This window comes from Dermacentor variabilis, chromosome 3, assembly GCF_050947875.1.
Source record: "Dermacentor variabilis isolate Ectoservices chromosome 3, ASM5094787v1, whole genome shotgun sequence".
Taxonomy (NCBI): Eukaryota; Metazoa; Arthropoda; class Arachnida; order Ixodida; family Ixodidae; genus Dermacentor; species Dermacentor variabilis.
In genome coordinates, this window is record NC_134570.1 from 25509455 (window position 1) to 25536832 (window position 27378).

At 47.6% G+C, this 27378-nt stretch overlaps 1 long non-coding RNA gene across 1 annotated transcript in view; it reads right to left on the reverse strand.

Moving 5' to 3' along the window:
• The window catches only part of LOC142575319 (uncharacterized), a 93731-nt gene that overhangs the window by 1323 nt on the left and 65030 nt on the right, over nt 1-27378 (reverse strand). Inside the window, exon 2 of the long non-coding RNA XR_012826626.1 lies at nt 21748-21782. This is a non-coding gene — a long non-coding RNA (uncharacterized LOC142575319). The remainder of the gene's footprint in view (nt 1-21747; nt 21783-27378) is intronic.

Sequence of the window (27378 nt, forward strand, 5' to 3'; positions counted from 1 at the left end):
ATACCGGGACAGCACAACTGCGCCGGTGGCGCGAGTGCGCCTCCAGTGTCCGCATAATTGCTACCGCAATAAGAAATTATCCACGTCCAGCGTACAAAGTCCATGTGAATTGACGCTTTAATGAAGCGGTTAAATACATGATATATAAAACGGCGATGAGTATACCGGTGCTTATTATGCAACGTGTTACCTCGTGCAATGGTAATGTCAATGCATCGCAGAGGTCACAACTTCTATATTACTTTTGTCACATGGCCATGGGCACGTACATGGTAAATATACATTGTCTCGGTGCACAAACCCATTTCAGAGATTAGCCAAGAATGGGCACATGTGTGAGTGGTTTTAAAGGGGAAAAGGAAGAGATAAGTACAGCGCTGTTACTGCCTCTCGTGCGAGGGCACCTCCACGGCGCTGTACGGGTGAGGGGAGAGGGATGAAAAGGGTGGCGAAGAAAACAGAGTATAGAAGTGAAAATGGGCACATGCCTATGCTATAGATATAGCGATACAGCGGCATTTACCGGCAGGCCGAGCCGATTGGAAGGCAGGACGGAAGCCGGACTAAAGTCTGGTTTCCGTCCTTCTTAAGATTTTAAGTCTGATCGCCCGCGTTCCAAGGAACATCCAAATCAGCATCTGATGCTGACACAAAAGCTGAGCACTTGGGACACGTTCCTTGGTCGTCTTTAGTCGGTCCCTAAGTCCAAGTACCGAATGGCGTAAGGGTCCACTCCAGCCCGAATCTTCTGAAGAGATACTTCCTGCGCCCGGGTTAGGTTACGGGGAAGAAAGCAGGCACAGGGTAATCAATCCGCGGGTGTCCAGTCTAAGGCTAGATTTGACTGCTTGGTGGTTAGCGTGGGGTCCCAGTTGCACCTATAACCCAATGGCACCAGTGGCGCATGCTCTACGGCACATACCATCTTGGCGGCAAAGGGGTTTATTGACAAGCGACACATACTCAGTGGTACATAACCAGTAACCCCAGTGGCACTTACGTTTAGGCTGCTCTGTCTCCGGGATCGGGCCACGAAAGAGGCTACAGGCAGGCGCCAGAAACAACATACGCGATACTGAAAAGTGGAGCTAACTCGTTAAGGAATACATTGTTTTCGAAAATTTGGCATGCAGTCCGCGAGGCGTCTTCGCGCTGATAGGTGCCGGCCTCGACGAAGGCCCTCAATGACTGTCCCGAAAATACGGAGGTGCCGGATTCGATCACCAAACCAAATTTTGTTTTAAAGACGAAGCATTCTTTTCAAGAAACCCCATTGGGTTCCTTTGTATAGCTTGGAGCTACTTTACAGTGAATCCTGACTTTTGACTGTATCCAGTTCTCCAAGAAGAGGGTATAGACCAAATAACAAGGAATGTGAAAAAATCAAAGACGCCGTTGAATATCGTCCGGGTGCTTTAGAGATACCTGGCAAATCAATTATGTAGAAGCCCGCAAGATGAAGGAAGGCTCATAAAAAGGAGAAGTGTCATCCACCCGACTGTAGCACGAAGCCACACAGCAAATCCATACCGGTTCCTCATAAAGAAAGCTTCAACTAGAGGGATTCGGCTAAATTGATTTGCCGTATTCAGTGTTTCTGTGCTTCGAATTGTCGGTTCATTCGTCCTCGCTCTGCTGCCTCCATAGCCTGGTCATGCAGCTCAATCGGTAGAGCGACCACCCTGAAAAGGCATTAGTCCCGGGGTCTATCCCCCGCACCAGGACGAATTTCCCAACCACGAAGCTTCCTTTCCGAGGAACCTTGATGGGTTTCCTATATAGTATACGTATATCTTCATGATACAGTTGGGTGAATGACACCTGCCTATAAGCCTGTACATTATATGCGCAGTAGAACACTTCTTTGGCGATAACTGGTTCATAACTGGGTTGGTTTATAACTGGTTCTCTCTCTATATGCACCAGTTTAGGTCGCAATGTATTGTATGATTACGCAGACATTTCATGCTATATTCTAAGACGGAGCAACCGCTGACACATACCCAGTTGACGAAGCGACGGGTATAGCCCAAATATAAGTAAAATCATGGAAGCCGTTGGACGTCATGCGCTATTCCAGTAAGAGCTATGTGTGTATTAGATATCCAAATGAGCTGGCATTATATGTACGTACGTTTCATGCCACGATTTACTGTTTGATTACTCAGAACATGGGTGCGCACTGCGTTGACGGTCAACATTTAAAGTTATATAAGGTGCGCCTATTCGGCGGAAACGCTACTTAGTTACATAAAGCCCCTTCGTTTGACAGTTAAAGAAGCTTCGCTGTGAAATGCTCGTGTGCGTACATTTAGGTGCATGTTATAAAACCTCAAGCGGTCAAAATAAATCCAGAATTCTACATTATGAGGCATTTTTTCACAGCGGCAGTGTTGCTTTGGGACTGTAAACCCTATGAATTAATCAAGGTGTGTGTACGACGACTTAAGAGGAAGATTTAGCTCCTCCCCAATTGGGATATGCCGCCTATTAAAAAACACATGAAACGCAGAAATGCTTTTCAAAGATATATAGCCCATGAGCTGATCGTAATGAATTTTGTTGCATTCGAGACAAAAAGTTAAATTATAGTGACAATTGGAATCGTAATTTTGATTTAGGGTTTCACTTCTTTAACAAAGATTGTCGAAAATGGTTAAAGTTGAAAAAAAATTAGAAGCATGAAATTTACAAATTCGTAATCTTTACCAAGAACGTAAATCACGCTTCTGTAAACTGCACCCGTTAGAACATTCAAAGCAGACAGGCTTGATATAACAATTCAAACCTTACGTGAATTTGTTACAACTTTTACGAGGATTTTGCAAACATCCTACTCACACTGTATATGGTGTATTTTACAGCTGTACATATGAGATATAAATTTTGTCCGATTTATGTGTACTATTAGAAGCGATTTGCAGAATTATGATATCATTTTTATTGCATGCAGCGTCAGGGAGCTGCAAACTTGATAGTTTCGTTTTCTGAGAATTCGAGATTTTCAACCATCCTGAATAAAAAATTGACGGCCTAAAGAAAAAATGTGTTTCCGACAGTCATTACAACCAAACTTTTTTATTTTGTGTGCAACAACCAGCATCAAGTTCGGTGCCGCGGTTGGCGAGAAAACGAATTATTTTTTACCTTGCGTTTAGATAGAAGCCACCGACAGCTAAACACGCGGTCGCAGGATCAAATGCCGGCTGCGGCGACTGCGTTTCGATTGGGGGGAGGGGGGGGCGAGATGCAAAAACGCCCGTGTTCCTTACATTGGGGGCACGCTAAAGATCTCTTGGTGGTCAAATTAATCCGGAGTCCCCAACTACGGCGTGCCTCATAATGAAATCGTGGTTTCGGCAAGTAAAACCCCATAATTCATTCATAGCAGCCACCGGGCTACTGCTTCGTCTAATACTGCCGTCAGTCCGCGGGCAAACTCGCATCGAGAGACGTGTCCGAATGATAACTCTTGTGAGTGCCTAGTTTTTCTATCCACATGCTTCGTTATCGATGTAACGAAGCCTGTTTATTGTGTTAATTGAGTTCACAATTCCAGAAACATGGAAAACACAGAAATAAAGAGATATATAAAACGTTCCATCAACAGATACAAATATTTTTTCCTATGTACGTATGACCGCTTACACGCTGCTGTGAGTACCAACTAGATGGGAAGGTTATCAATAGGTTCGATAAGAAGGTAGACCGAGCAAAACAACAACAAAAAACAAAAGAGAGAGAACAGAACAATTTAGCGATCCTTGTGAATTTTGAACGTCAAATGGAGATAATTTCCCAGGCTGCAATGACTCGATCAAGGCGTTACTTTATAAGGTGACATGGCCTGTCCTTCAGATCACTGACAGGAATTCGATTTGTTGTTCTCTTGCATCCCTGACATAGGTCTTCTCTAAAATCTAAAACTTAACATCATCTGATTTCATAAAAAAAGCTTCTGTATATCGTTTCTTATTTTTCCTTCTTTAATTTGGAAGATACGCAAATACTGGCAGCATAATATCTTTTACGTAAGTGTCATTAGGCACACGCGCTGTCTAGAAAGCAAAACTTGCAATTTCTAAGATGCGGCATAGGGAACGAATTCAGGCGGTGGAGAAGGCAACTATTCTATTTCGATGCTACTGCATTTGACGACCCGTCAGGGATCTGTGCGGCGCTCTGCTTATGCGGTGATCATTTGGATCGGCTTGTCGAGAGCGGTAGGTGATAAGAAGGAAATAGAATTGGGTGAGATTATTTCTTACATGATGCTAGCGCAGATCCCATCCACGCGCGATGCATATGTTATATGTAAATGTAAATGTTGTACTTCAGAAGGTTAAGGTCTGCGCCCCCTATACAAAGCGTTCGACCAAAACCATGAGGTTTGTGCCATCTGTTGGTGACACTCATCTATTTCCTTGATCAACTAAAGAGGGCTAGGAGACTATATATCACGAATCTTCATATTCATCATCATCACATTTGTCATTAGTATGCGCGTGCTCCGTCTACTTATGTCTATTTAAGAAAGTGTACTCCTTGCATTATAAAGTTTATATTCTTATTCGTAGGCACGTTGGGCATGGAGATTACCTGCAGCATTTCTAATATCTAATTTCATCCTACTTAATCGGTAAGCCGACGATCAAATTCCGGCCGCAGCCCCCGCGACGGGTTTCTGGGGAGGAAATGCGAAAGCGCCCGTCGTGCCCCGTGCATTGTGCGCACGCTGAAGGATCCCACGTGGTCAGAATTAACCTGGAGCGTCCCACTACGGCGTGCTTCGCAATCAGATTGTGGTTTTGGTACGCAAAAGCCCCCAAACACTCTCCTGTCTTTTCTAATGTTTCTGCTTTTTCCCTTTCCTCTTTTAGTTTCTCTATTCCCTTCTTCTCCATCGCTCAGATATTTCTACAGGTTATCTCTACACAAACAGTTGCGTAAATAAAGGATGTAAATGATGTAAAGGACGTAAATAATCCGGAAAAGTGATTAAACATACAGCACAATCCTCAATTCCCTCTTATGCAGTAGTTTACGATATGTATTTGGAGAACAAACGAACAAACTCACACCGCAAACAGGCTGATGGCCTTGTCTTTGTCCAAGTATAAAAGAACTAAAAGTCAGACTAGTTGGCCGTAATTCATCCTTAAAAAATATCAGCGCAAGAACGACAGAGGAGTAGCACACCTGCACAGTTGCAACTGAACTTCTATTGCACAAAGTGCGAACATCAAGGAGAAGTGATGTATGTACACATGTATGTAGCTTCCTTTCTGTAGACCATAGTGAGGCATCGTGTGGAAATTGAAATGCAAAATTTAGCCATCTTCAGACTTCCCCTGTATAAGAAGGCTAAATTTATTTAAAATATACAGCTTTGTGGAACATTTCATATTCGCAGATCTTTGGCCAAAGTCTTACTGTAAGCTTATCTTTTTTTTTTCTTTGTTCGGCGGCTCAAAATTTTACGGTTTGAATATATTTGGTTCAGATAACAGTGCGTCATGATTATTTGTGTTTATTTTCTGTGTTATCAAGTTGAGGTGGGGTAGTGGTCAGCGTAACAAGTTTTTAGAACTTGTATAAACAGTCATATTTTTTTTTTTTTTTGTGCTGTCAGATTGGTCAGTAGGGCAACTTCGAAGCACCTACCTGCCCGACGTGTCAGCAGCGTGCACGTTTGAGGATACTTCAAATATGAAGCATCCTTACACCATTTAAGAAATTCGGTGTTACTTTCTGCCAATCAATGCTTAAGCCGCAGGTGATGAGGCAGTTGCTGAATTAAGGGCTTCTTGCTTTTTAAACTTGTTGGGTCGTTTTGAAACGCGTGCGTTTTGAAAGGAAAGAAAACTAAAAGGTAATAAATTTTAATCAGTCTAAATTTGAACTTTGTAAAACAATAAATGAGAAATCCGTAAACTGTATAACCAGATATTTGCCTTGTGTCACAAAGGAACTCGCAGACGGCCATGTATACGTTCCTGTGGCTAAAACGCAATGTAGGAGCACCAAAGGAGAGAATGTTTTCAGTGTTTATCGCAACGCCTAACTTTCAGAATAGAATTTTGAAATTATTTTTTTTCTCTGGATTTCAAATCTATGGCAGGTTAATAGAACATGATCAATGGACTCAGGTTCTTTGCAGATAAGGCGCAAATAGGAAAGTGACAGACCAGGCATATGTAAATAAACATCGAGTGGTGGAATGCGGCATCGTAATTTTGTGAGGGTGATTTCCAATTTACGAGTGTGGTATACCATTCATTTTCTCAAGGGAAAAGCAAATTATTTAAGTCTGTTATTTGGAATGTCTCTTTAGCACAGCATTTTAAAAGAGAGTATTTTCGAAATCTAGCAGCAGCGGTGATATAAGCAGAAGTCGGCATAACATAATGCCCGGTCCATCTAGGGATGTACGCGCAAGTGTGTCGGCCATTTCATTTCAAAACAAACCATCGTGATCTGGTATACCCACATCAAGCGCACCAGATGTAAGGCCGAAGCGATTAGTGGTTCCAGTTCATCCAAAACTGTACTGTACGAGGATGAGGTGAGCGCTGCGCACACCGACAATGAATCGGTCACTATTAGAGCTGCCGAAGAACTTACAGGAAGTTTTGCAAGAGCTAAAGTAATACTAATAATTCTGCCTAAATTATGGGTGTAAAATCAGTAAGTCGCATTGAATAAGACCAGGATAGCGCCCCAGAAAAAATGCCTGCACCCGCTTTCTCTTCACACAGTGATGCATCCGTTGCTACTACATTACCGATTTTTAATTGAGCTAAATGATTTGTAATAGGCCGCTTAAATATCTAGTGGCCAGGAGTTTAGCATTGGAAGGAAACATGTCGTCGAATTCAATTTTAATAGTATTTACGGGCTTTTCTGGGGGAATGATCTTGGGGGCGTATATGAACTTTTAATGGTTCTAGTTGTGCTTGCACAAAACTAACCTGCGGAATGCATAGACGGCACCATGTTTCGTCAATGAACGTAGAAATTTTCCTTAATAATTATATACTGCGATCGTCTCAATGAAGATTCGTAAATGTTCAAGTGCGTTTTTTTTTACTGCGAGAATGCCGAATTTGCAGACAAGTGTCGATAATGGGGCTTCTTGATATTATAATTACTATATCTTGATATTATTACTCGACATTATAAAACTTGATATTATTATTAACATTATTGGCAACAAGTTTTGGCAAACTAAGAGAAATCCGCACGGCCGCTCGCTCTAGAAGAACGAAGGGGTTATTCTTATATGCTGGCCCACTAGAGAACAAAACTCACCTAAATTCCAATATGGATCGAGCATACATACGATAAATCATAATGAGAGTGTCCCTGCGTAGCCGAGAGCGGCGGTGACCGAGCTTATGAACCATGCCAACAGCACGCATGCCATGATTATGAATGTGCTATAGGTGTAACATATTCGGTGGCATTGCGACAGCTAAGCTTTGGATAACATATAACGCCTTCACATTTTTGTAAAATAATGTATATTTACAACTGGTGTATATGGCGTTCAGGCAACGGCCAGTCTTCGTCTTCCGCTAGTTCATGTCACCTTCTTCTTTCCCTTCACCGTAACATCATTTAATACAGTCATACTCAGGGATTATTTATTGACGGTATTGGGGGGGGAGACATTAACACGTATATTTAAGGGAAGTACAATCAAGGCTCTCTTGCTGCCCTTTAACGACATACGAAGATCCTCAAGCCAATCTTCAAGTATGGATAAATCTGATTGCAGTGTTCTATGCAGTGAGTGGATATCACTCGCTGACGCAACGAATGCAACAACCTCTGCGTAAACATGCACCTGTACGCCATCACACAGTCTAATTTAACACATCAGAATGTTAAACAAAATAGGAGAAGAACGGAACCCTGTGGAACTACTCTGGACTGATTATATTTTGACTTCGAAACGCCGCCTTGGGAGCAACAAAATTTTCTAGCTCTTAGGAATTCATAAGTCCAATTAGTGTTATATGGAGGAAACTTCATGCTCTTTAGGACATTCAGGAGAGTGACATGCTCTACACTGTCGTATGTCCTAGCTATATCAAGAGTCACCAACGCTGCATACTGCCGCCTGTGTCGAGCAAGCTTAATTTGAGCCTGACAATCACGATTGTCATGTGCGCTTCTTTTCTGCCGTCAACGCTGCTTTCACGCGCATGGCAACAAAGAATCGCGCGGCAACACACCGCCGTCATGTCGAGCACAATTTCTACACGACGCACATGTTGTTATCCTCGCACACTTTTGATTGTTCTGGCCTCCGAAATACGTGCTCAGAAAAGACATCACGTGCCGCGTGAAAGCCGCCAAGTGTTCAAAGGAACAAACTGTAGCTTCTGGTCTCCATACTACTACTTAGAAATAAATCTGGATTCTCCCGATGTGAGACGACCCTGCTTTGTCGACTATACGGCTAGAATTAAGTAGCCGTTACGAAGTCTTTTGTCTTCCGCATTGGATGGGTCAACAGCACTGCGTTTGATGACTGTGGTCGAGAGGAGTCTCTTGTGCACAGCCTTTGTTGCTGTCCAAGATCCAATGCACAGAGATGTTGGCTCGCGAATGTGCTTGCTAGCGTCGGTGACAGATCAATTTCGGAATGAACAACCGTTTTGGAATGGCGGTCTCAGCACCTGTCGCAGCCTTTGATATATAACGAAGGCATTGTCACGATTGTTAAGAGCAACAAACTTGTTCAAGCTGCTTACTGACTGGTGTTAACTTTCATCGTGTGCTGTGAATGACCGTGACCGCCGTGCGTGTGCTTGGTGTCTTTCTATTTTCTTCTTGAATTTCCATCTCCCAATCTCCAATACGGCATTATAAGGTATAGCAAACAGAATCTTCTGTTTTAGCGATATTCTTGCCTTTTCTCTTTTCGTCTCTATCTCTATTTTACAAGTTAGCCGGTCATTTTCCTCCCCTTGAGATCCAGCCTCACAAATGCTTGCACTGCATGCTTCCTCTAGCTTTCTCCATGGCAGGATAGGATTCCCATGCTAGAGTAATGGAAATCCCCACTCGGTGCTCTCACAAATTGCTAATTAATCATCAATATCTCCGACTAGGCTCAAAATTGTTTCCTTTGCAAGCTTTCTTGTAAAATCCTGATTGATAAGTGTGCATGCTTACCTATCGCTTTTTGTTTGTATTGCTGCTGTGTTTCAATTTAATCAATTTTGTTAGTTCTACCGTATTTTTCAATCTGGGACAACAACAAAGAACCCGCTGCGGTGGCTTAGTGGCTACGGTATTTCGCTTCTGAGCAAGGGGCATTAACCGCAGTCAATCAGTCAATTAACCAGCCAATCAACAAAGAGTCTCCCTTCAAGCTTTTGAAGCAGATCGAAAACACGAACTCCATACGAACGTTGTCTGCGTTCGCGCACAAAGCTCCTATTCTAATGCGCTTGTTCATGACTGTGCCGAACAAATTCAAGGAAGATCGTTTTGCTCAGAGCGAAGTTTCACATGTAACGGCGCGTACAACGACACGGGCCGGCTCAAATCGTCACGTGACGCGTAATTTCGCAGATAATTAGAGATCGATAGATGCAAAACACTCGAGAATCATTCGCTCTGCACGACACGGATTAAAGTGCGCAACCGGAAAGAGCGGAGACACGTCGGCCACCGATTGTGTGTGAAAAGCGGCAGTGCCAGGCAGGGCCTGCGAACGAAAGCAGAGTGTGCGTTTGATATCGATCTTATTAGCGTAATAGCGCTTAGGAAAATGCACGCTTGATGTTTAGCCCGCTGATGCCCGTGCATATCTGCGTCCCGGTCGTTTAATAACTGGCGATATACTCACTTTATTTTATGTTACTTATTTATTTGTGTCTTAGAGTTTTGGCGATGACGAAAAAGGCAGTCACTTTTGACAAGCTTCCAGAGAAATCGCTTTTCTTTTGTTAATAATGCAACTCGTTATACCGGCCACGGGCTACTCCTGGAGTTTAACCCGAGCAATGTCTATCCAATAGCATGAAAATGATTAAAGGAGTCAGCGCTAGGAGCCGAAGCACTAACAGTCATACCCATGGTGGGCCATCCAGCCTCTATATTGTTCCGATACGGGGACTTGCCTTCACAGCGTCAACCACTCTTCTTGGCAAAGCTTACAGAGCTCAATCTCTTTTTGCAGGGCGACTTAGGAGCATATAGGCGGGTGCTAAAGGGTAATAAGATACCTTACCATTTCGTACACGCTTAAAGGGACACTAATGAAAAAAACTAAATCAGTTTACACTGACAAAATATTCTTTTAAAGCTGCATTTTTGTCTTTCAAAGATCCATTTTTGCTAATTTCGCGGTAAGAAGTTCGTTATTATAGGATATAGCGAGTTTCATTTCTTGAACTTCGCGCCGAAATCCGCACGGCAAACACGTCGGTGTGACGTGACGGATTTCAAAGTATTTTGAAAAAGTAACTTGACCAGAAAAAGTTCTCGAAACTTGCCAAGTGCCAGCTCCTTTCGAATACAACCTAACTTATTTTTGTCGATAAAAAGTTAACTAGGCTGGACCCGACGCCGTCAAAACTCATCACCTACGGCGAGTTGGCGTGGGAACTTGAAGGCAGCGTCACCATAACCATCGTTCGTTTTCACCTAATTTGTAGCTTATCAAGCCTCCTCTCACAGTGAGAGAGACTTTCTTTGGAAGCGTAATTTGCTGATACAGCGTCAATTATTTTTTCTCTTTGGTGTTCTTTTACGCTCGTCGCGCCTGAAGGGACGCGTTAGCTACATCGATGCTGTCAAGGAAATCGGCCGTTGCCCTGACGAAGACAAGTCAGAACGCTGGCGCCGATGTGGGCTTCTCTTCTTCAGCCACTGCTGACCGCTTCCTGTGTCTACGTCTTTCTTTGACATTCTTCAACCGTAAACGCGCTTGTCATGAACCAGTATGACCCCATTTTGAAACGTTATTTTTTTAAAGGATTCCACACAAATTGCTACTTTGTTATCTTTGTTGTCACTATGCATAAATAATTTCGTTCGCCTAACCCGTAGGTTTTCATAAAAATTCTGTGAATGGCAGCCACGGAGTGGCATGAAAAAGCAAGCCGAATTAGCGAAAGTGCATGTAGGGTACTGTAAGAGTTGAGGAGCACTTTGAGATGAAAAACTGGAGGTTTATTTACATTATTTACAGTGAGACGACCAAGAAATTAACAGTCATAGAGTCATTACGGGCCGGCAGCAACTCGGACGCTGCGGCCCGTGGCAAGAAGCTCGAAAGAGATGAATCAAGGAATGCTCTCTTGCTGCTCCCGGTCTCTGGCTTTTAAGCCCTTTGGTGTCTCGAAGTCACGTCACGTTCGGCCAATCGGCGAGCCCGCTCAGGTGACGCCATTTTCGGCCAATCGGCGAGCCCGCTCAGGTGTCGTCATTTTCGGCCAATGGTAGGCGCCCGTGCGATTGTGTCACACCAGGCGGAGAGGGTCGCTCCTTGGTCCCCAATTGTCCGAGTGCTTACTTCTCTCTGCTGTCTTGCCATCCCGGTCTGCAACTACCGTGACAAAGGCGGACATGGTCGCTCCTTGGGCCCCAATTGTCCGAGGGCTTTCTCCCTGCGGTATTGTCTTGCTGACTTGCAAGCGCCGTCACAAATTGGCTGAAGGGGGCGACGCTGCCAGGGTTTCACGGTGCATTACAGCCGTCTTGCTTCGGTACCCACTTTACCTGGAACAGTGCCAGGCTCTCGCTTCACTTTCGGGAAGAGTCAAGCAGTGAATAGCTCCACCTGCGGCATTCGAGGTGGGGGATGCCAACTCGTTTGCACGTGCCGCTCCTCGGGAATGTGATATACGTGCTTCTGCGCTCCTTAATTAGCTGTGGCGCGATTCGATATGGTCTGGTGAACTCGAAGGAGGCTCAGGAACAGGTCCCGTATCTAACAGTACCTGGCGCGAAACAACATGTGCGCGATCAGCTGCCTCCTCTTGCTCTTTCTTATTCCTCTCCAGTTAGCTGAGCCAATTCGAATATGTTGCCGACTTTGTCTTCTTTTATCTTATTGCCATTAGATTCATTGCCGTTACGAGCAGAAGTCTCAGATCATTTTTACGACACTTAAGTTCTGCGGAGAAGCAGGTAATGACCGCGGCGCCAGTCACCAGTGAAGCCAGTGTGACGTCACGGCTATCGCCGTAGGTGGCTTTACTTTTGCGCAGCTGCTGAGATTTGCCGCGGAGCCTTCTGTGGAGCCTGTTGTGGACTGCTGTCGCACATTCTGTCAGTCCAAGCATATGCACAGGAAAATTAGCCGATCATTTCCATAAGTCTTTCTTTACCATATGTAATTTAACGTTTTCTTTTGTTCAACCTGCTTAAGCAGACTCTATTGTGAGCGGCACGCTACTCGACCTTTACAACGAAGTGACCTGCCTAACGCAGGATTATGGAGGTCCCCAGAAATATGTTATAAAGGCGTTTGACTGTATTACACGCCTATAGCGCCACAAGACTTCTATTCGCGTTGATTTGCATAGGTTTTGGTGAACATGGGCTAACCTTCGCGGCAAACTGGTTATAGAATGGTACAATTTGAGTGAGTGAGTGTGAGAGATAATATCGACTATTACGCGCGCACTTTATAGAAACAGTGAAAGTGAACATGCGAGAAGCCTGAGCTGGCCTGCGTCATGGTCTCGTCAGCCAACAAAGAATAACATTCATGCCAACCTAACAGCTGCTTGTGGTGCGCCTTAACACAATGTATGAGTACTGGATCATGTTATAGCTGTCAGGCACGAATAATAATGTCATTCTTGAATCGATCAGATATTTTTCCCGTCAGGTTGAAAACCTCGCTAAGCGCAGCAAAACTGCAGCGCACTGTTTGGATCGCACCGCTGGTACGATCTGTTGGGAACTCGGCGCTGACGCCCGTGGTTGTACCTGGGTCGCAAGCCCCAAGGGTAGCGTTGGCCTGGCGGCCTGGGGTACAACTGGAAGCATCCGAAGGTCCCGGAAAAGCATGAGTCGACTGGTAACAACAAAACAACTTGTTTATTTTAACATCGCAAAGAGTTGGCGGTCAGGTTGACCGAAGTAGAGAGACGGGAGAGCACTTTACTCAACAGAAGAAATCGGAGCCCTCCTTTTGGCGTCCGGGGGCAGCTGTTTTTATACTCTCGCAGTTGAGGGCAAGAAGGAACCCCTCAATAGACGAGCACGTGAATGTACAATGGGCTAATGGTGACGCACACTGTCGTAGCGCTGCCGGTCGGGCACAATGACTGGAATGAGAGGGTGATCCCTGCTGTCGCACCGCCTGGTTCGGGCACGATGACTGGAATGAGAGGGTGACCCCTGCTTTCGCATCGCCCGGTTTGGGCACAATGGCACATACACTCACACACGCACATGAAGACACGTGGCATCGGAACATGCCTGGAAACGCCTGGAAACACCTGGCGGGGAGCGTTGCGGCGACGACGATCGGGCCAAAATGTCTGCCGCCCCGCCGCAGTCGCGCCGGCAAAACCGCGTGTCGCAGGCGAAACGCAACAGACCGCCCCGCCGGGGGAAGGAGATCCCGATGGACAGGGGACTGCATCCGCTGTCCGGAGGGATGTCGCTCGATGATGCTCATAACCGAAGTCGGGCGTCCCTCGACGTTTCTTGAGCGCAGCGCACAGAGAAGGCCTCGTTCTCTTGTTCAGGTTCGCACGGGACACTGCAAAGTGACTTCGGGAGAGTTCACATTTTTGTTCTCGTTCCCGGCAAGCGTTAGAACTACGCTGAAACTCAACCGCTCAGTCAGCAAGCACGGCACAACCCTCACTAAGCCCTGCCAGGCTCTTTCCCCTTTTTATACCACTGCCTAGTTCCTTACAGTAGTCTAGCATCACTCAGAACGCGTCCACAAATTGGAAAATTGCACTAGAAAGCATATCATCACTTTGAAACACTAAACAAAAGCAATATGTTAAAAAAAATCCTGCCTCAGGAAGAAAAACATCAGTAACCAACAATTTTGAGGCTGATTCCTACGTTAGGGGCTTCGACTTAAGCCATCGGCGTTACCGTTGAGACTCGCCTTTTTGTAACGCACCTCAAAGGAATATTGTTGTAAAGCGAGGCTCCAGCGCAGGAGGCGGCCATTTTTGGGAGAGATGGTCTGCAGCCATTGGAGAGGGCAGTGATCCGTCTCAATGATAAACCTCGAGCCGGCTAGATAGCATGACAATTTCTGAACGGCCCACACGAGACATGCACACTCTTTCTCGGTGGCGCTATACGCCTGCTCACGACTGGTCAGCTTACGACTAGCATACAGGACGGAGTGTTCTACTTCTCCCTTTTTCCCGTTGGCACAGTACAACGCCCATGCCTCGCTCACTAGCATCGCACTGAACAACGAACCCTTTTGTATAGTCTGGCGATCGTAGCACAGGCTGGTTTGTTAGGGCACTCTTTAGGGCGCTAAAAGCTCTTTCCTTTGTCTCGTCCCAGACGACTGTTTGAGGCTCTGTCTTTCTTAGAGCATCCGTCAGGAGAGCCGCGATATCAGAGTACCTAGGGATGTACCTCTGATGGTAGCCGGCGACACCCAAGAACGACCGAATATCGGTCTTGGTGCGCGGTTGCGGAATATCTCGCACAGCGGCCACTTTTATTTCAGAGGGGCGGCGACGACCCTGACCAATCACGTGACCGAGGTAGACAACCTCGGCCTGTGCTAACTGGCACTTAGGAGCCTTGACTGTCAAGCCCGCTTCGCGCAGGCGGGTTAGCACTGCCCGCAAGTGTGCCATATGCTCAGACCAGGATGCGGAGAATATCGCTACGTCGTCTAGATACGGTAAAGCGAATTCTTGCTGTCCCCGCAACACTTTATCCATGAGGCTTGAAAAACAGTATGGCGCGTTCTTCAAACCAAAACTCAACACTTTAGGACGGAATGTTCCCATTGGTGAAATGAACGCCGCATACCTACTAGCCTCTTCTGTAAGTGGAACCTGCCAATAACCCCTGACAAGATCTAGGGTGGAAATAAACTGAGCGCTACTAACTTTCTCAAGGCGCTCCTCGATGTTAGGGATCGGATAAATTTGATCCTTAGTGATGGAATTAAGCCTGCGGTAGTCGACGCAAGGACGAGGTTCCTTGCCCGGTACCTCAACTAAAATCAAAGGGGAGGTATAATCACTCTCACCTGCCTCAATAACACCGAGCTGTAGCATTTTCTTTACCTCAGCCTCCATAATATCGCTCTGGCGGGGTGACACCCGATACGCCTTGGATCGTACTGGCTCTGGGGAGGTAAGTTCTATATCATGAGTAAGTACAGAAGTCCTACCAGGCCTCTCAGAGAACAGACCTTGAAACTCTTGTAATAGCTGGTGTAGTTCGGTTTTCTGCTCAGGCGACAGCGGTGCTTTACTGATAAGGTCACTAATGACTTGACCGGTGTCTTCCCTGTTCGTCACTGAGCCTAGTCCCGGAAGCTCGACCGGAAGCTCTTCAGGAACGTTTACCATCATGCACACCACTGCTTCGCGTTGTTTATAGGGTTTGAGCAGATTACAGTGGTAAACTTGCTGTGCTTTCCGCTTTCCTGGCAGACTCACCACGTAGTTAACGTCCGACAGTTTCTGAACAATTCGTGCTGGGCCCTCCCACTGCACGTCTAGTTTGTTGTTTAGCGATGTGCGCAATATCATGACCTCATCGCCCACCTCAAAACGACGGGCCCTGGCTGTCCGATCATAATAAACCTTGGCCCTCTGCTGGGCCTTTGTCATTGCTTCACCTGACAACTCCTGTGCCCTTCTTAAGCGTTCGAGGAGCTTAAGTACGTACTCCACCACGACTGGGTCGTCGCCCCTACCTTCCCACGATTCTCGAAGCATGCGAAGCGGAGACCGAAGCGAGCGACCGTACACCAGTTCAGCTGGCGAAAACCCCGTAGCCGCATGCGGCGCGGTCCTTAAAGCAAACATCACCCCAGGCAGACGCAGCTCCCAGTCAGTTTGATGTTCAAAACACAAGGCTCTCAACACGCGCTTCATGACGGAGTGGAGCTTCTCAACGGAATTCGACTGTGGGTGGTACACTGAGCTGTGTAGCAGCTTTACCCCACACCTTTCGAGAAAAGTTGTCGTCAAAGCGCTAGTAAACACTGTGCCCTGATCTGATTGGATTTCCGCAGGAAAACCAACTCGCGCAAATATGGACAGTAGTGCATTAACTATCTCAACTGAGCTGAGTTCTTTAAGCGGCACTGCTTCAGGGAACTTTGTCGCTGGGCAGATCACAGTCAAAATGTGTCTGTACCCCGTGGCTGTTACCGGCAGAGGTCCCACTGTATCAATAACGAGCCGTCTAAAAGGCTCCGTTATGATAGGTACCAATTTCAACGGCGCCCTTGATTTGTCCCCTGGTTTGCCCACCCGCTGACAAGTGTCACATGTCCTCACGAAATGGTCTGCGTCCCGAAAACACCCTGGCCAATAGTACTCTTGCAAGAGACGGTCCTTAGTTTTCTTAACTCCTAGGTGTCCGGACCACGAACCCCCGTGTGACAAGCGCAACAGATCCTGACGATAGCATTGAGGCACGATCAGCTGATCGAACTCCACTCCTCGGCGGTCTAGATACTTCCGGTACAGGACTCCACCTCTTTCCACAAAACGCGCAGTTTTCCTGGCGATACCTTCTTTGACATTGCAGCGCACGTTTTCCAGGCTGCCATCCTTTTTTTGCTCGGCTATCAAAGCCGACCGGCTGACTTTTAGCAACCTATTAAGTCCGTCTGACGTAGGCGCGATGAGCAAATCAGTAGATAGCTCTTCTAACTTTCCCGTGTCTGGCGTTTCCTCTCCAGTATCTGGCGCCTTTAACGTTACAGACTCAAGTTTATTCAGTTCGGGCGTGCTCTGAATATCAGCTTGCTGCGCCTCTGACCCTTTTTCGTTGTTTGATAACGTCGGCCCCGCAACTACCGCCTTTGCAGCGAGCTCCAGAACCTTCGATCTGGTTAAGGCCTGAACACTAGCTTCACCAAACAAAAGCCCCTTCTCGCGCAGGAGGTGATCGGACCTGTTTGAAAATAGGTACGGGTACTGGGGTGGCAGCATAGATGACACTGCCGCCTCCGTCTCAAGCGCTCCGAAAGGTCCTTCAATAAGCACCTTTGCTACTGGCAGACACACGCTATGAGCTTCCACGGCTTGCTTGATCCATGCGTACTCGCCCGTGAACATATGGGGTTCTACGTAAGACGGGTGAACTACATCCATCGTAGCTGCGGAATCGCGAAGCACTCGGCACTCTTTCCCGTTCACGAGGAGGTCTCGCATGTAAGGCTCGAGAAGCTTCATGTTCTCGTCAGTGCTGCCTATTGAAAAAAACACAACTTTTGGTGTTGTTTCCGGACACTGCGCCGAAAAGTGACCCGGCTTCTGGCACGTATAACAAACGCGCGCTTGCCTCATCTCGAACCGCTTTCTGCGTTCGGCTTCGGCTGCCGCCGTCTCCTTAGGTTAGGTCGCACTGCTTCCACTCGCATCCGCACTACGCGTGTTCCCCTTTGTTCTCATGGGTGTGAACTTCGGCCTCTCGAACTTCGAGCCAAATTCACCCTTTTGACCGTCCTTAGCTCCGCGAGCCCGACGCGTCACAAACTCCTCGGCTAGCTCAGCGGCTTTAGCCACCGTACAAACGTCTGGCCTATCCAAGACCCAGTATCGCACGTTCTCCGGTAACCGACTATAAAACTGTTCTAGCCCGAAGCACTGCAGAACTTTATCGTGGTCACCGAACGCTTTCTCTTCTTTGAGCCACTCCTGCATGTTTGACATAAGCCTATACGCAAACTCTGTATATGACTCACTTCTGCCTTTCTCATTTTCCCGAAACTTCCGACGGAACGCCTCCGCAGACAGCCGGTACTTTTTTAGAAGACTCGATTTCACTGTGTCGAAATCCTCTGCCTCCTCTCTATCCAAGCGAGCGACTACGTCGGCCGCCTCGCCGGGTAACAAAGTGAGCAAGCGCTGTGGCCACGTTTCCCGAGAGAACCCCTGCTTCTCGCACGTTCGCTCAAAGTTAACCAGGAACAAACCAATGTCCTCTCCAAGCTTAAACGGCCGCATCAGGTCAGTCATTTTGAACAATACTCGTTCTCCTGCACCGTGTGCCTGACTTCCATTACGAGCGCGTTCCATCTCTACCTCGAGACGCTTCATTTCCAAAGCGTGTTCGCGCTCTTCTTTTTCTTTCTGTTCTTTACGTTCACGCTCTTCTTTTTCTTTCTGTTCTTTAAGTTCGCGCTCTTCTTTTTCTTTTTGCTCTTTAAGTTCGCGCTCCTGTCTTTTTGCAGTCTCCCTCTCCTCAATGGTCTCAAGGCATTCCGACAGCTCGTCATCCTCAGCCTCTAACTCAAGAATAGTCCTTAGCAGTTCAGGTTTTCTTAGTTTGTCTGAGACATCCAGACCCAACTCTCTTGCAAGCTCCAACAATTTCGGTTTGCGCAACGACTTCAAATCCATGGCTGCTCTGAATGCTGCTTTCTCTACTGCTTACTATTGTCTTGCCGCAAACTAACCCGGCAGCAACGACAACCACAATTACCAGCTCTGTTTCTGACACTAACAAAAGCCTGGCAAAGCTCAGAAGAAGAAAGTCCCGCACTCACCAAACCTCGCAGGCAGGAATTCCGCGCAGTCGTTCCGCTGCAGGCAACCAGTCGTCACACAGGGCTCGTTGCACTGCTCCCGGATCGTTGTTGAGCTGCTCAGCATACAGTCAACTGCATCTCTTCGCTGCTGGCCTCCGTTGTCGCGATCTCACCGCTGGCAGACAGTTGTTTGGAGTCGGAGGCGATCTCACCGCTGCCAACCAGATGTTTGGATCGCACCGCTGGTACGATCTGTTGGGAACTCGGCGCTGACGCCCGTGGTTGTACCTGGGTCGCAAGCCCCAAGGGTAGCGTTGGCCTGGCGGCCTGGGGTACAACTGGAAGCATCCGAAGGTCCCGGCAAAGCATGAGTCGACTGGTAACAACAAAACAACTTGTTTATTTTAACATCGCAAAGAGTTGGCGGTCAGGTTGACCGAAGTAGAGAGACGGGAGAGCACTTTACTCAACAGAAGAAATCGGAGCCCTCCTTTTGGCGTCCGGGGGCAGCTGTTTTTATACTCTCGCAGTTGAGGGCAAGAAGGAACCCCTCAATAGACGAGCACGTGAATGTACAATGGGCTAATGGTGACGCACACTGTCGTAGCGCTGCCGGTCGGGCACAATGACTGGAATGAGAGGGTGATCCCTGCTGTCGCACCGCCTGGTTCGGGCACAATGACTGGAATGAGAGGGTGACCCCTGCTTTCGCATCGCCCGGTTTGGGCACAATGGCACATACACTCACACACGCACATGAAGACACGTGGCATCGGAACATGCCTGGAAACGCCTGGAAACACCTGGCGGGGAGCGTTGCGGCGACGACGATCGGGCCAAAATGTCTGCCGCCCCGCCGCAGTCGCGCCGGCAAAACCGCGTGTCGCAGGCGAAACGCAACAGCACCAAGCAGTGCATTCTTGAACGTAGAGTCACTGTGTTTGTTCGACAAAACAGACTTATTACACAAAGCCTGATACCAAAGTGAATAAATAACGGTAGGGGAAGCGCAATGTGCAAAAGAAAAAAAGAAAAAGAAAGAACTACAAAAATTTGCGACACATGAATCAACTGCGAAAAGCAATACCAGCTGAAAGCAACCACTTATAGGCCGAAATTGAAACAACAGCGCATGTTCCGTATGGTCAATAAACATGCATGAGACGTCACGACGAATTACACAACGCGTGGGTACAATAGGCTACACCAGGACGCTAACTTGGCGTCAGCCGCGTGTATGCGGCCGAGCCGGAGGGGCTCGCGCGAGCACATGGTGAACCCCCCCCCCCCCCCATCCCCTATCGTTTCTTCCACGCCGTTCAAGTATTCACAGGAGCGAGCGCACTACAGTGAAAAAACGGGGCAAACCGGTGGCTCATGTTTATTCAAGCAACATTCGCCGCAGGCATTCACACAGTACGAGGACGGCGCTCAAGCGGGCGAATCTTGCCACTCAGCGAACCGTGCAACACGCCGGTGTACACTGCGTTTGTGTGTGCACACGGGACGCATTTTCATTCCGAACAACCACTGCTCGAAGCCGGACCGGCAGGTACGGGGTGGGGAGCAGAGCGTTGCTTATGCGCGCTTCGGACGATGGCACCGCAGGTTTCTGTGGGCCGGCTTGATCACTCGCGGTATCGGCGCCACATGCGCCAGGCGAGCACGTGGCTATGGCTCAGGCTACGGATCGGCCGGTACGTTGCTCGCGGGCAACGATGTCTGCATTTTAAGCACAGTCCGCTGCGCCCGCGGCCGGCTCGTTTGCGGCGCAGTTTTCGGCCGGTCGCGGACGCACGCGCGCGAGGCCCTGACCGTGGGAAAGCGTTCGCGTCCCGGACCGTGCCACAAGGTTTACCAGAAGGCTATCGGCAGCGGTGTTAGTGCGCATGAGCGTTGCGTTAAGGCAACGCGATATAGTCTAAAAATAACAACATAATTTCGTTCATATATGGTTTCACGTTCCAAAGATACACGCGCCTGGTTTATTAGCGGCGCCTTAAAAGTTCAAGGAATCTTTTTTTTTTTTATGTTCGCCAGTGTCTCAGCACACACGCGATTTCAGCTCCGCTCAAATGAGAGTGCGGCAGCTTTCGGCGGAAATAAAGTCCACGAAGTCGAGCCTCACCTCCGCCTAATGAGGTAATCATGGTCGGTGCTCTTTTCCGCCCATCTACTCCACAAAGAGACCACAACTTTTCTTATCCCCTGGCGAGAACTTCGCTTCCAAGGGTGAAAACAGTGTATTCAAGGTGACCGCTTCGAACGCACAAAAGTCCCGGATGGCTTCTCTTTCCCTCCTTTCTATGCCCCTTTTCCCTTCCCCCGGCGTAGGGTAGCCAACCGGACTCTTGATTGGTTAACATCCTTGCCCTTTTTTTTTATCTCACTGACTCACCGCTTCGGAAAGTGACTATATCCAGTTATGCTAAAACTAAGGCCTCTGTTTATGACTGCCATGGGGCACGCAAAGAGTGTACGCTTGACTGGGTTCTGAAAGACACATTCATCGCAGTTTAAGCTTTCTTTGCCACCGAGCAGTTGGCATGCAACTTCATTCAGCATGCAGGTTGGCCTGGTTTCTTCTTGGTGTGTTGGTCAAATTAATGTAGACGCCATTGGCTGTGACCCGACCGCGTCCACTGACACATTGTAGAGTAAAATACACGCGGAGGTTACCATATCGATAGCATTGTCAGTAAATGGCATCGGAAATAGAATCACAAGATGATAGTGGCGTTTTTGATGACCAAGATTTCCGCTAATGTCTCAATGTAAGGTAGTGAATAGACAAATCAAGTTAGGCTTTTAGGATAAAGACATTTCGCTTATACAGAGAACTTGCTTGTATGTGCACGTCCACGCGATTATTATGAAGGCACGCTATCCTTTTACACGATAGTTGTTGCCATGCCCACCAGCATTAAAAATAGCTCACAAAGCGAACTTTAGCGCGATATATCCTGGCTGAAACAAAGAAAACGACTGGCCGTAATGAAGTGCCCTTCCCCCACTCCCTCGTACAACCAGGGGTTGAAATTTAGAAAACCTTTCTTTACCTGCACCGGGCTTACAGTTGGCGTAGCTCTCCATCCTGCAATGAATGCGATGTTATTGTCCGGTCATTATGATTTTGATAAAAAAGACATGAGACTACGGCGCTTGCAACAATGCGACAACAATGCGATGAAGAAGATATATAATGTCTGGAACGAGCAATGATTTTCATGCTCAATTCAATTTTCTACGTGAAACAAAACAATTAGCGTATTAATTTTTTTGCTTATCGTTTCTTTATTCTTATCCTATTCACCTCTCATTCCTCAGCAATTCTGTTATTCTCCCAATTCTTGTTTTACTGCCCTCCCTTGCCTTTCATCCAATAAAAAAAACTTTTTTTATATTTTGATTTGAGTTGGCTTGACTACTCAATTACACTCTTCTTCCGTTCGGCGTATTTCATTGTGAATTTGTTCTTGTTTTTTCTCTCCTTAAAGTATTCGTTCAATGTGTCCGCCAAAGTGCGAAAGCACCATAGTTCAAGGCCAGTTGGCCATAAGCCACTTGGAGGCGCGCAGCTAGGCTATTAAAATCATTTGATTGAAAATTCCATCACTTTTGACCTTGTGTAGAGAGCCTGTGGTATGCCCACCAACAGGAAAAACTTATTTTCAAGCAAGAAAGCAAGCAAGCAAGCAAGAAAAAAAGAAAGAAAGAAAGAAAGAAAGAAGGAAAGAAAGAAAGAAAGAAAGAAAGAAAGAAAGAAAGAAAGAAAGAAAGAAAGAAAGAAAGAAAGGAGAAGCTTCGAAGACCTCTTGTTACGTCTTTTATCTAATTTCAACATCTTAGCACTGTTCGCTCCCTCCGCCCTTTTGGAATCACAAAGCGATGTACGAGCGAAATAAGCGGAGAAACTTAATGTTGTCGGTACATGGACGCGCAGTAAGACAAGGCCTATCTACGGGGCCGCTTGTAAACAGTGGAAAAGACCTAAGTTCTACACCGCATCGTTCTCTACCGACTAAACTGGAAACTCTAACCCTCCGTGTGATAGGAGCCTCTCGAGAAAGAAAGAAATGGGGAGAGTCGATGGGGGGAAACTGGGAAGAAGCGGCGGCGAACTATACGCCAGAATATAGTGTTGTCCTGCGAGACCAAGCGCACACCATGTATCGCACACGAGTAATCAGCCACGAGCCACGTTGACGCTCGCACACGAGACACGAGTTGTTGGTGGGGGGTGGGAGGGGTGGCAACCCTTTTCTAATTAATGGAGCTTCCGAAGAGGCCTGCGTAGCAGCAAGGCCTAGCCTTGAAGCGGGGACCTCTTGTAATTAGTGTCCGGATCTCCTTGCACACCGGAGGCGGCCGCTCGGTCGCCCATGCAGGGTCCGGTGACAAGCATCGCTTTTCGCAATTCCCCATGGGGACACTTCGACGTAGCGACCGTCCACGCATGCAGCCGGCAACGTGATGTCTTTGCGGCATGTGCACGGGGTGGCACGAGCACACCGGCGCACACTCTCTGAGACGCAGCTGCGACGGGGTCATCGCAGCTGCACACCTGTGCATAGTTGAACGGTAGCGTTACATTGCTAGGTGTTGCGTTGAACTCTACGGAATGCATGCACGATGCCGGCTACTTTTTTCACGAAAGCTATTCGCGTGAACGTTAGTGGAATAATGGTTCGCTCGTTCCTTCCGCGCCAAACGGAGGCGGCGCTATGAGTGCACTCATATGGCACCGCCATTCGTGAGCGGACAAGAACGTGCCTTCCGTATTAAAGTACGGGCAAGCGCATTGCGTCTATTTCTCAGCCAAAATCGAGCCGCTTATTGCGACTTACAGAACAAAGAATGAGGGGGAAAAAGTAGGATGCGGTCTACCCGAACGTTGTCGGAGGCCGTGGGCGTAGATGGTCGAATGAACAAATGCCACTAAGGATCACGTTTCCTTATGTACATGTCAGCCCGTTGCATGTGCGCCGCGTACACATCACAAATGATGATGGGGACTCGAGAGGGAATCAGAAGAGTATAGGCTTGGGCTGGTTGTTAATACATAGTTACACCAGAAGCACAGCGCGGGAAGGACGATTGACAAAAAATAGAGAGGACAAGCGCTAGGGAAGTCGTACGAGAGGGAAGTCGCGCTTCTCAGAGACGCGGACCAACGTAGGAGCGAAGTCGTCGGCTGCGTCTACATCTGGATCCACAATATGTAGCCGAACACAGACGGCGGTGTCGTCGTAAAGATGTGTCGGCGGTGATTGTGTGGGGCGCTGCGGCGATCCTGCAAGAAAATGCCGAACGTGAGAGCGATAGGTGACATTTTCCACGGAGACGCCTCAGTTGTCAATCTCGACGAGGTGACTGACATGGTCGCACTTTCTGTACATGCGTTTGTGGTATCATGCACCGTACTATGATGTCGAGAGATTTTCCTTGCGAGCTTTTTGTCTGTTAGTTGCACTTGTGCTAGGTTGTTGCTTGTAAACATCGGCGCCATCCACTTATCAACGCCTGCTCGTTTTTCATTCCTTTGCGAATGTTACAAGAAGTATCGCTACTGTTTACATCAATGGACTTGCAGTAGATCTTCAAGTATGAAAATATGGAAGTTATTTTTATTCTGAAGGCCTCATCATGCCTCGCAGAAATGGATGTTCTGACGTGAAGTCGCACCGGCTTCGTGACACAGCTCAATTTATTTCGTAGTGTGGCCACTGTTGGTGCCCGGCGGCGATTCAGAGCGGGGGATAACACCCCGGCGACATGCAGTTGTCAGGCCTCATCATTTACTTGAAGGCAGCTTCAAGGCTTGAAGATAGCAACGTCGTCTCTCCTGACCGTTATACGAAGAGCCCATCAATGCCATTATAGTCGGCCGTTCACTACACGACAAAACTCCGGTCACGGATGAAGCAATTATGGGAAACGAGCCGACGGCCTCGTCAAATGGGATGTCGAACGTCCACGCCGGAGACGAGGTCCGTGCACGGCTACGATTCTTCACACCTGTCAGCCGCACAAATTGGCACGATCACGCCGTAGATGGAGTCAGCGTACCATACCAGTTCCCCTGTTTGTGTCCAGTGATATGCGTGTGTTTCGACAAAACTCCCGTCAGAGGAAAAGGGCAACAAACCTCTGGATTGGTGGGACCTGAGGTCATCAGTCTGCTGACGCCGGATTGGAGGAAGCGACTGAACAATGACGACGCAGGGCATAAAAAGCGGATCCAGACGACTGTGAGGAAGAGGGGGACGCTCGGAAACAGTGAGACACTCGAACATGCAAAGACGCTACGGTAGTGTGCTCCGAGAGTTGGAGCCGTATTGTAAAACTCAACCATGTACTTTTTCTAATATAATCTTCTTTTTTCATTCTCCTAAACGCCGCTCGGAACCCTTTCTGCAGGCACCTGGCACGGCACCACCAATGGAAACTTCGTTGGCCGCACGGACCACCGCCTTCACAGCACCACCTAACCTATATCACAGTTCATCCATTCCATGGCCTGTATTGCTTCAACGAAGGGTCGAATCCCTAGACGCGATGGTTCGAGGCACTCGGGGCGGCGTTCCAAGGAGTCTGTCTCTTATTGGAGAGTTTTAGGTTAGGGGACGCAAGCAGCTTGCGTACGCACGAACTAGGGCTGACGGTACTGCGCATGTGCAGACCCAGTCGTATCTGCGTATGCGCAGTACCATGGCCCCGTAGTTTCTGAGTACGCAAGCCGCTTGCGCCCCCTAATCTAAAGCTCTCTATTGTGAGCGAACATGGCCTCACGCGCACGTACGCACGTACGCACGCGCACACGCACACACCGTAAGGGGAGACGAGGACAAGCGCTTGTCTTCGTCTCCACTTCCTTGTGTGAGCCTTTGTATGAGAATGAAGGAAATGCGTAGTTTATGTGTATGTAAGTAAAAAATGCACAGAAAATAAAAACATGGAACGAAAGCAGAGAGGTACATGTTTTTTACTGAACGCTCACTTAATTGTATACATCACCCGGCACAACAGAACATGTAAGTGAACTCATGGTGCATAAGAGAGGTCCCTCGCAGGGTTCTCCGGCGTCATAAGTTAATTGTGATTCCAACTACGCCGCTTGTTTGAATGGAACACGAGACAGGGCGAGAGAACATTGCACAGCAAAAGAAATTGCGAGACAAAGCAAGTGGGACAGATTAGAACATAGACCCTGCGATGCCAATTTGCTTGACGAATGACAAAAGGAAATAAGAAAGAGAGAGAAAGTGAAACAAACAGAGGAAGAAAGGTCACGGTTTCATCCGGAAGGCGAAGCATCTATTGAGATGGCAAGTTATTAGACACCTACACGAAGTAAGGTCAGTAGTTTTATGGAGTGAACGTATATTAGACGTCAGTAGGAGTGGACGTGTACACTCTTTCTCAAACGTATACGGGCTACCTTGCCTGCGACCGCCACGAGCTCTAAAAGCTGTCTAAAGGAGTTTCTCCGGCATGCCTTAAGTCCCAACTATTATTATTATAGTTCCCTGCATGCTTGGAAGAAGTATTCAAGCTATTAAACTAGGAAGGCTTAGGAGTGAGGATCGATGGCGAATATCTCAGCAACCTTCGCTTTGTCGGTCACATTGTTCAATTCAGCAACAATGCACACGAGTTACAACAAATGATTGAGGGCCTTAACAGAGAGAGTGTAAGAGTGGGGTTAAAGATTAATATGCAGAAGAGAAAGATAATGATGAATAGCCGGGCGAGGAAACAAGAGTTCAGGATCGTCAGTCAGCCTATAGATAATTCATAGAAGAATAAAAAAGGCGATTGGAGAATTGGTGGCTCAGAAGCAGAGAGGTGACATAAGGTTAAAAGTATAGAAATACGTATTTAAAGAAAATGCGCGAACTTAAATAACTTACAACACAGTTAAACAAAAATTGGAGGACGCTTAAGCTTCGCCTTCAAGAGTGGAACGCGACAGCGTTCCCGTCGACCCGCCAAGGGGTATTGGGCTACGGCGCAGCGACAACGCGCCCCGCATCGGACGCGGTGAGCGTCAAGCAACGCAGCGTTCGGCGCGACAACGAAATGCGCGCCTCAGCAAGCGACGCACGCCTGAGCCTTCTAAGGTAACACCGCGTTCACTAGAGGCGCTTTTGTACCGCTTTGAAGCATCGAACTCGTGGCTCAGTGGTAACGTCTCCGTCTCACACTCCGGAGACCCTGGTTCGATTCCCACCCAGCCCATCTTGGAAGTTGCTTTTTATTTATGAAGTGCCTGCCGTGATTTATCGCTCACGGCCAACGCCGCGGACGCCGACACCGACGCCGACGACACCGGCTTTTCTGCGACACGAGCTCCTTAACGCTATCGCGTTAAAAATGGGTTGGATCGCATACGGCCGACATTGTCAGCTCCTGATTGGAAGCTTACCATTATCATTGAAAAGGAAGGTGTACACTCAGTGCATTTTACCAGTGCTGACATATGGCACAGCGACTTGGAGACAGACAAAGAAGCTTGAGAACAAGTTAAAGACCGCGCGAATAGCGATGGAACGAAGATTGCTAGGCATAACGTTAAGGAGACAGAAAGAGAGCGGTTTGGATCAGAGAGCAAACGGGTATAGACGATATTCTAATTGACAAGAGAAAAGAATGGAGCTAGGCAGGTCGTGTAATGCGCCGGTTAGATA